The 9,538-nt window shown below is 42.5% G+C and overlaps 1 long non-coding RNA gene across 2 annotated transcripts; it reads left to right on the top strand.

Moving 5' to 3' along the window:
* The first annotated feature begins 2,105 nt into the window (after nt 1–2,105).
* LOC123511311 lies at nt 2,106–5,521 on the top strand. 2 transcript variants are annotated; one of them, XR_006676746.1, is made up of 5 exons: nt 2,106–2,394; nt 3,640–3,822; nt 4,226–4,308; nt 4,423–4,509; nt 4,779–5,521. It is a non-coding gene; the product is annotated as an uncharacterized LOC123511311 (long non-coding RNA). The 2 variants fall into 2 exon arrangements; XR_006676747.1 differs by lacking the exon at nt 3,640–3,822.
* The last annotated feature ends 4,017 nt before the right edge of the window (nt 5,522–9,538 follow it).

Genomic DNA, 9,538 nt, shown 5'->3' with positions numbered 1-9,538 from the left:
CACGATGCCCCCCCGCTCCCCCGTTCTCTCTCTCTCTCTCTCTCTCTCTCTCTCTCTCTCTCTCTCTCTCTCTCTCTCTGTGTGTGTGTGTGTGCACCTACTTGTATAACAACTTGCTTCCCGGCTTCATTTTCCCGTTGTGTCTCTATTATTCGTGCGGGCAAACAGTGCAGCTGGTTTTCTTCGTAACTGTGTTGTGCACGTGGAGCAGCGCGGGCCAGGTAGCCTTGTGGGCTGTTGCTGGCTGAAGTGATGGTAAACGTAAGATAATTATCGTATTTGTACGATATTTTAGGCCTCTGTACGATGTACGATAAAGAATTATATATCGTACGCCAAAATACGATAATTTTCCATGAGGAGTAGCAAAAAAGCACATAATATCCAAAAATTATAGCTGAGAGAGAGAGAGAGAGAGAGAGAGAGAGAGAGAGAGCCTATAGCCACCAAACTCGATCGTAGTGGTCTACTTCAATAATTGCGTACGCGCCTTCATTAGCCAGCACATTATTTTGAATTTAGATTTTACCACTCGTCTGATCGGTCTGGTGGTGTGATGTCCTAGACCTATAGGGACGTTAATTTTATTCCAGTAATTACTAGAATAGCAGGTGAGTAACATGGTATTCGAGCTTACTGAATGTTACTGTTAGGAAATTTCCAGAACTTTTGTTTAGTCTTAGGAAACTTGTTGATTTATTTGTATATATCCTGATTTTAGGAATGTTTGTATATCTGTATGTCTTGAGAGTTCTTGTTTATTCTCGAAGGTTCGAGATGTTATTCGTTCGTTTGTAAACTATTCTAGTGTTGAATATAGTACAAGTACTGTTACCGGTGTCTTACTGGTTACCTTTCTTATCATCCCTAAGCTAAGTGAGTGTCAACAATTTATATTCCACGGAATCCACGAGCGAAGTGAAGTGTATATCTTGTTACCCAGCTTTATATATATATATATATATATATATATATATATATATATATATATATATATATATATATATATATACCATGTGGGCTTTTCACGGGAGTTTATGGGCTAAAAGAGATACTTTTTGGAGGTACCTCCTATCTCAAAGCCCACCCGCTAGGAAACCGTTGCCCTGAGTGAGGAAGCCCAACCTACACTCGGACCGTGGACAGGATTCGAACCCGTGCGCTTGAAGACCCCTCGGATCCCAAAGCACGCATGGTTCCACTGTACCACGGCGACCCCTAAATGCTTGCCCAATGACCTATTGGCCGTAGCTATTCTGTTGTTTGATTTACCTGCAATTTAATAAGTACGATAATTCTGGATGAAATACGATAATTTTAACATTCATGTATGATAATCGCAGTTTCAAAGGTAACCATCCCTGGCTGGCTGTCTCCCCGTTCCCTTGCTTGCTTTACACCGGTACCCCGCGCCACGCCAGTTATGTGATAGTTGTTGTATATTGTATTGAAACGCGCGCGCGCACACACACACACACACACACACACACACACACACACACACACGTTTCTCTCTCTCTCTCTCTCTCTCTCTCTCTCTCTCTCTATATATATATATATATATATATATATATATATATATATATATATATATATATATATATATATATATATATATATATATATATATATATATATATATATATATATATATATATATATATATATATATATATATATATATATATATATATATATATATATATATATATATATATATATATATATATATATATATATATATATAGTGTGTGTGTGTGTGTGTGTGTGTGTGTGTGTGTGTGTGTGTGTGTGTGTGTGTGTGTGTTTAGATGTCTCATCAACAGCTCTCTCTAACTCTAACTAACATTATCATTTTATCTTTATATAATACCTATTTCTAGCATCAGGTCATTCAATTCGAGAAATGTTCCCGACAGGAATGGGTGATCCAGACAATACCTCGTCTATTGATAGAATACTGTCGTTTTTCAGTAGCCGCGAGGGGTAGAGCAGACTGGTGAAACCGACAGGTTCACTGGTGCATGATTCGAACTCAGGAATGAACAAGCCTAGTAAGGCTTTTTTATCATGTCCTGGCGGAAGCGCTTTGGATATAGGTGGCCATGGATCTTTGTGCTTTGATTCCCCTTTTCTCCTTTAAAATCTTACGTTATTTTCAAAGATAATGCTACTTTTTATTAGAAAATAAAGCTGACATAGCTGACTAGTGTACCAAAGCCAAAACCAACACCTTATTTGACTTCAGTTACTCCGTGGCATTCCTAGAGTGTGTTAGTGCCCGCTGTCCTCTGCTTTGCGACATTCTATTAGTTCCTGACAGGTCGGGAAGGAAAGGATGTGGCATGAGACACATGGATGTAAGTGACTGAAACTTACCAACGGACGCCCATGGTAAGTACTGATGGCATCATCGTCGGTGACGCCTTTAGGCATGACAATGCCGTCTGACTGTAACGGGAGTGAAGACTGAAGAGTGTGTGCGTGAGGATGGAGGCGGAAAAAAAAAAAAAATGTTCTTCCCATATCAAGTAGGCCAATTTACTCTTAATTTGAGAAGTATTAGGATTGTACAGATGCATTAAAGGCTCTAGACATTCATTTTGCGTAAAAATATACAGTAAATGAAATAAGGCATTTTTTGTGGCCGAAATGTCACGTGACCTGTGGACGCTCTGTGATTGGCCGTGACGTAGAAGGCTATACAAACAGCTAGCAAAGCCCGCGGATTTCATTCCTTCCTGTCTTGTAAGTCGCCACAGTCATGTCCCAGGAAAAAAGACCATATTATGTTTGCTTTGTGCCTCATTGCACCAACACCACCATCAAGACACCAGAGAAAAGGTTCTTGACTGGGCAATGTCCCCGAGAAGCCGTCCCGTGCTCTCGCCTCCATTCCCGGCTCCCCCTTCGCAGCTCCTCCACCCAGCTAATTTGACGTCACATTATATGAAGCTACGCTTTTGGCCAGAGAGAGAGAGAGAGAGAGAGAGAGAATATGATCACGATTAAGGGGAGAGAATATGATAATGAAGAGAGAGAGAGAGAGAGAGAGAGAGAGAGAGAGAATATGGTAACGAATAAGGCAGCTTTTCTCAACCTTTTTACCCTTGCGTAACACTTAAAATAAATGACGTCTCAAGGAACCCCTGCGTGAAAACAAAATTATACACCATATATTTCTCATTTTATTTTCATCGTATTTCACGTGACGAATATCTTCATCAGAGAGAGAATATGATAACGAGAGAGAGAGAGAGAGAGAGAGAGAGAGAGAGAGAGAGAACTTTGCTGTCGCCTGACAGCAGACAGTATTGGTGTATGTGTGTGTGTGTGTGTGTGATCAGTTTTACGTCGCGAGACAGCAGACATTTATTTATGTTTATTAATATTAGTTTTTTTTATTATTTCTTTATTCATTCATGTATTTTATTTATTTTGTGTGTGTGAGATCACTTTTACGTCGGGAGACAAGTTTTTCCTTTATCATTCTCTCTCTCTCTCTCTCTCTCTCTCTCTCTTCATTATCATATTCTCCCTCCTTATTCGTGATCATCTCTCTCTCTCTCTCTCTCTCTCTCTCTCTCTCTCTCTCTCTCTGACCAATAGCGTGGCTTCATGTATGTGACGTCAAATCAGCTGGGTGGAGGAACTGCGAAGGGGAAGCCGGGAATGGAGGCGAGCGTGCGGGACGGCTTCTCGGGGACAGTGCCATTGACTGTGCCCAGGAACAAGAAAATACGGAAACAGTGGTGGCTTTCTGCTCGACGGGACTTCCCTATGAATGAACATGCGTGCTGCTGCTGTGAAGATCATTTTGATGTAAGTATTGACTGAAGTTAGTATAAGGTGGTGAGCGTGAATAACTAACCTGCATATATTATGGAGCTTTAGTTAGTGCTTTGGATGAACCGATTTAGCTGTGGGAATACTATACCACTAAGTTAGAATGGGTACTAAATAGAAAACACACCAGTACATTTTGACCACAGTAGGCTAACTCGGGAGAGCTGGTTAGTACAGTATATTACAGTAAGTTACTTTGCCCTAGGTGAGTCAGGTAAGCCCCTTGTATTCTGCCCAGGTTTGTTACTGGTAGTTTTCCATGTCCAGACAAGGTTAGGTTAAGTAAAGTATGTCTGATAATGATTGTGCAATCGAATGGAAGTGGGGAAAGATGGAATGTGAAAGAAGAATATAGCTAAGTTAATATTTTCCTTTTCAGGTTGAGAACGATGTTGCCAACTACCTGTATATGAAGGAAAAGGAAAATCCTAGAAATACTGCAAGACAAAGAAAACATTTCTGGTAAGTACCTATATTAAACTGAATAATATGCTTATGTGAAACACTAATTAAATCTAGTAGTTCTTTAAGGATTTATTTATTTATTTTATTTATTTTTTTTTCTAATCTTTTCAGAAAACTGCTCAACCTACAGTAAGTCCAGAAGATGAGATAGTAGGAACCAGTCAGTCCGAGCCCCCTGTGAAGCACATTGGTATCCAGGTAAGGTTATTCTATAATTCAAGTTTAAGAAATTGGTATTCTTTTCATATATCACAAGAAAATTTATCCATGTTAGAACAGGAAGAAAGGGTTGGCTGGGGACCAAAGGGATGCCAAAATGCGTACTACAACATAGGAGGCAATATTCTACAGTACTATACTCCTTATAGAGGTGTTTTACAATGAGGGTCTTGAACTCTGGCGTAGCAACATACTGTACTACTATAGGTATGTATTATCATTTATAAATTATTATTGTTTTATTGCAGGTACGGATGCCTAGATCAGTGGCTTTACAGACCAGTATTATACCACCCAAGGCTGATGTAGGCTGCAATACGGACAACGCTCCACACCAAAATAACTCTCCATCGTCTGCTGCTGCTTCCCTTTCAAGTGATGAAGACCAAGACTCTGCTGAAGACTACATGCCATCCACAAGTGCGGAAAGTGAAGAAGAGGGAAAAAGTTTGTCACTCATCGTTACTAGAGACTATATTAGAAAAAACCCAATGCGTTACATTGGATTAGACAAAGAATACCTGAACATTGTAAATTTACTGAACAACAAAATTTGTTATTGTGAAAGGGAGCAGCTAATGACAAAAAAGTGATGATGTGTCATTGGTGTTAATGAGGATCCGCACAAATATCCCCAGTAACATTATTGCTGATATGTTTGGGATATCTGTAGGTATGGTAAGTAGGATGCTATCACGTCACATACCAATGGTGGTTAGTTGTTTACAAGGTCTCATTTACTGGCCTCCTTCAGAGATGATAAGAAAAAGACTTCCATATGCATTCAAAGCTTACTATCATAATGTTGAATCAATTATTGATTGTTTTGAGATTGAAATTGAAAAACCATCCACTGCTATGATACAGAGTATGAGTTGGTCAGCATATAAAAACTGCAATACTGTAAAGTACTTAATTTCTGCTACCCCGGATGGACTAGTAAATTTTGTGTCAACAGGTAGACCTGGTAGGTGTAGTGACATGGAACTGCTGAGACTGTTACGTTCACCGGTTAAACTGGTAAGATTGGCATCGGGGAGCCGGTGAACAATAACAAAAAAAAAAACACTGCAGGTTCAACTGGTGAGGAAATGCAAAGGGGCACTTTAAAAGCTATTTTAATAACCCATAATGAAATTGACACATAGATATAACATGAAACATGAAACACAGATATATAACATGAAACACAGGAAAATGACATACACATATACATATAACACAGTAATAAATACAACAATAAAGAACCCAACTTAATACCTAACAATAATCCTAATCCTATATGGAGGCAATGTGGAAAACACGGACGAGGGAAGTGATACTTATGCGGTGTCGCAGTGGTGAAGTGCTGGGTGATGGTTGATCCCACGGTAGACCCAAGAGGCGTTGTGTTCACTGGTTGAGGCCTGGACCTCAACTGACTTCCAGAAAGCCAAGAGCTGGCTTAACACTTCCGGTTGAGTCGAATGGGGCCGCGTGAATCCAACTTCGGGACAGTAGCGGGCTTCATGAAACGGTGACGTGGAGGGTTCATGAGACGGTGGCGTGGAAGGTTCACGAGACGGTGACGTGGAAGGGAGGCGGAGAGGTGGCGAACGAGGTAACAAGCGGAGGAGGTGATGGTAGTGGAGTATGTTACGGGCGGGCGTAACATTTCCTCCCCTAAGACCTCCGTAATGGGCTCATGAAGGAGGTGAGACGGGAGATCTTGATAAGGCGTCGGCGATGATGTTGTCCACCCCCTTGATATGGTGGACTTCCAAGTTGAAGGGTTGAGTTAACAAGGCCCACCTAAGAATGCGTTGGTTTCGGTTCTTCATGGCGTGAAGGAAGGCCAGAGGATTGTGATCGGTGAAGACCTTCGTAGTTTGAGGACCAGGATGAAGGTAGCACTCAAAACGTTGGAGCGCCAGGACGAGTGCCAGAGCCTCCTTCTCGATGGTGGAGTAGTTGAGTTGATGTTTCTTCAGCTTGGCGGAGTGATAGGCGATGGGATGGAGGATGCCGCTTGTGGGGTCCGTTTGTAGTAGGACAGCACCCACTCCAACTCCACTCGCGTCCACTTGTAGATGGAAGGGGCGGGAGTGATCCGGCGTCCAGACCACTGGTTCCGAGGAGAGAACGCCTTGAGGTGTTGGAAGGCTTGGTCACAGGTCGGGGTCCAGTGGAAGGGGACGGAAGTGCTGATAAGGTCCGTCAGGGGGGCGGCCAGGGTGGAGAAGTTCCTACAGAATCTTCTGTAGAAACCAGCCATCCCCAAGAACCTCATGAGAGCTTTCCTGGTGGTAGGGACAGGGAAGCCAAGGATGGCCTCCACGTTAGCTCTCTTGGGGCGAACCTTGCCGTTCCCCACCACATGTCCCAGGTAGACCACCGTAGACTTCCCGAAGGTGGACTTGGCCAGGTTGATTGTAAGCCCGGCTTCCTGCAACCGACCCATCAGCCTCCGAAGACGGGTCAGATGTGTCACCCAGTCGTCCGAAGTCACCACCAGGTCGTCCAGATATGCAGATGTTCCCTCCAAGTCCTGGGTGATGTAATTTATAGCCCTCTGGAAGGTGGCGGGAGCATTAGACAAGCCAAAGGGCATCACTGTGTATTGGTATAGTCCGAAGGGGGTGATGAAGGCGGATATTATTTGGGCCTCGTCCGAGAGGGAATCTGGTAGTAACCTTTAAGTAAGTCTATAGTGGTTACAAATTTGGCTACTCCTATACTATCTATAAGGTCCTCTATCAAGGGCAATGGGTAGGAGTCTGGCACCGTCACTTTATTTAATTTCCTGTAGTCGGTGCAAAATCGACTACTACCATCTGGCTTAGATGTTAACAGGCAGGAGAAGCCCAGGGAGATATACTAGGTTCTGCAAGGTGATGACAGAGCAGATAGTCTACCTCTTTTTTCATCAAGTCTCTTTTAATGGGTGAAATGCGATAGGCTGGTTGTCTTATAGGCTTGATGTCATTAGATATTAATGTTATGTCATGTTGGATAGTATTACAAAGTCCTGGAAGGTCACCTGTGATTTCTGAAAAGTCTAGCAATAACTTTTTAAGATCAGACTGTTGTGAAGGTGTTAAGGAAAGAAACACCTCATCAAGGTTGGACATGATTTGGCTGTTTGAGGGGCGTCCTTTAGGTGACGAGAAGAGGAATTCGATGTCGGACTCTTCCTCGGGGGGCACAGGACCAGACTCCTTCCCTACCAGACATACAGGTACAGTGCGAGACAAGTCGTCCTCTGGTTCTCTGGAGTGGTAAGGTTTCATTAGATTAATATGAACTAGTTGGGAATCCTTACGACGGTCAGGAGTGTGGACCACATAATTTAATGGACTTAGTTTTTGAGCCACAACATAAGGTCCCATGAACTTACTGTGAAGAGCATTGCCTGGAGTGGGGAGAAAAGTAAAACCTTGTCTCCTGGTTTGAAACTTCTCATGACAGATTTGGGAAGAGAATTCTGTTGCATTTTAGTTTGAGATTTGAGGAAGTTTGATTTAGCAAAAGATCTGACTTCACTGATTTTATTCTTAAGGTTACTGATGTAGTCAGACACACTGGGGCTTGAAGGAGTATTTTGAGTAAACCATTGATCCTTTAATATTTTGAGAGGCCCCCTGATCTGTCTACCATAGAGTAATTCAAAAGGGAGTAACCTAAAGAATCTTGAGGAGATTCTCTTAAAGCGAAGAGAAGGAAAGAGATACTTTCATCCCAGTCTCCTTGATGCTCCAAGCAATACTTCTTCATCATGGATTTTAATGTTTGGTGAAACCGCTCCAGACAGCCTTGGGATTGGGGTGGTAAGCCGAGGAGGTAACATGGTCGATGTTTAGCTCATTCACTATCTGTTGGAAAAAATTGCTAGTGAAATTGCTACCCTTGTCAGACTGAATTTGTTTTGGAATTCCTACCGAGGTGAAAAAATGTATTAGATGTTTTACAATGGTCTTTGATGTGATGTTCTTAAGAGGGAATGCTTCAGGGTACCTGGTAGTGGGATCCATGAGGGTTAACAAATACTGATTCCCTCGTTTGGTTTTGGGTAAGGGCCCTACGCAGTCTAGAATGATCTTTTCGAAGGGCTCCGTCTGAACTGGAATAGGCGTCAGAGGAGCTGGCACAAGGCGTTCGTTAGGCTTACCCACAATTTGACATATGTGACATGTTTTTACATAGTGTGACACATCCTTTTTCATTCCTGGCCAAAAAAATGTTGAAGAGCCTTCTTGTAGGTTTTTGGATGCCTAGATGACCTGACAATCCATCATGAGCTAGTTCTATAATGGCTGGTCTTACAGACAAGGGATGACAACTTGATGTGTTTCTGACCAGGTGTCTAGTTGTTTCAGTTCAGGAGGTCTGTAGGCACGCATCAGGACTCCTTCCTGATAATAAAAACAAGGCAATTTAGACATATCCTTTGTCTCACTGGCAACATGTCTGATCTTAGCCAAAGTGAGATCCTGTTCCTGAGCATTAATCAAATTCTCCTTTGAAATGATGTTATTGTACAAGTTGTCAGTAGAGGCAATCATTGGTGGAGGAGGTGGTGAAAGGGCAGGGGACTTGGACTGAGACCTGGTGACTGCACACACTGGGAAGAAGTGAGGGGATGTTTCGTCCAGGGTCTTAGTGGGACTTTCTGTTAAGGGAGAATCAAGAACAATTAAGTTTGGAACAGCCAAGTTACCCGCAAGATCATTACCCAGTACAAGATGTACCCCGGTACTGGCAGTTCACCAGGTTTAATGGCTACCTCAACCTCTCCTGAAATGAACGGGCACTGTAAGCTAATATTAGCCAAGGGATAGGAGAGCTGTGATTCGAGACCTGTAAGGATCACCTTCTCCCAGTGAAAGCCTGTTTGATGTTAGGGATGACATCTTCCCTTAAGATGGATTGGGCAGCACCTGTATCACGCAGAACCTTGACATTTATTGCCTTGTCTTTACCATCAGTCAGGGACACTTTACCTTGATACATGTACGAGTCATAAAGTTCT

Source organism: Portunus trituberculatus, chromosome 31 (genome assembly GCF_017591435.1).
Source record: "Portunus trituberculatus isolate SZX2019 chromosome 31, ASM1759143v1, whole genome shotgun sequence".
Classification (NCBI taxonomy): domain Eukaryota; kingdom Metazoa; phylum Arthropoda; class Malacostraca; order Decapoda; family Portunidae; genus Portunus; species Portunus trituberculatus.
The sequence above is the reverse complement of the archived record's forward strand: the minus strand, read 5'-3'. Positions and strand labels throughout refer to the sequence as shown.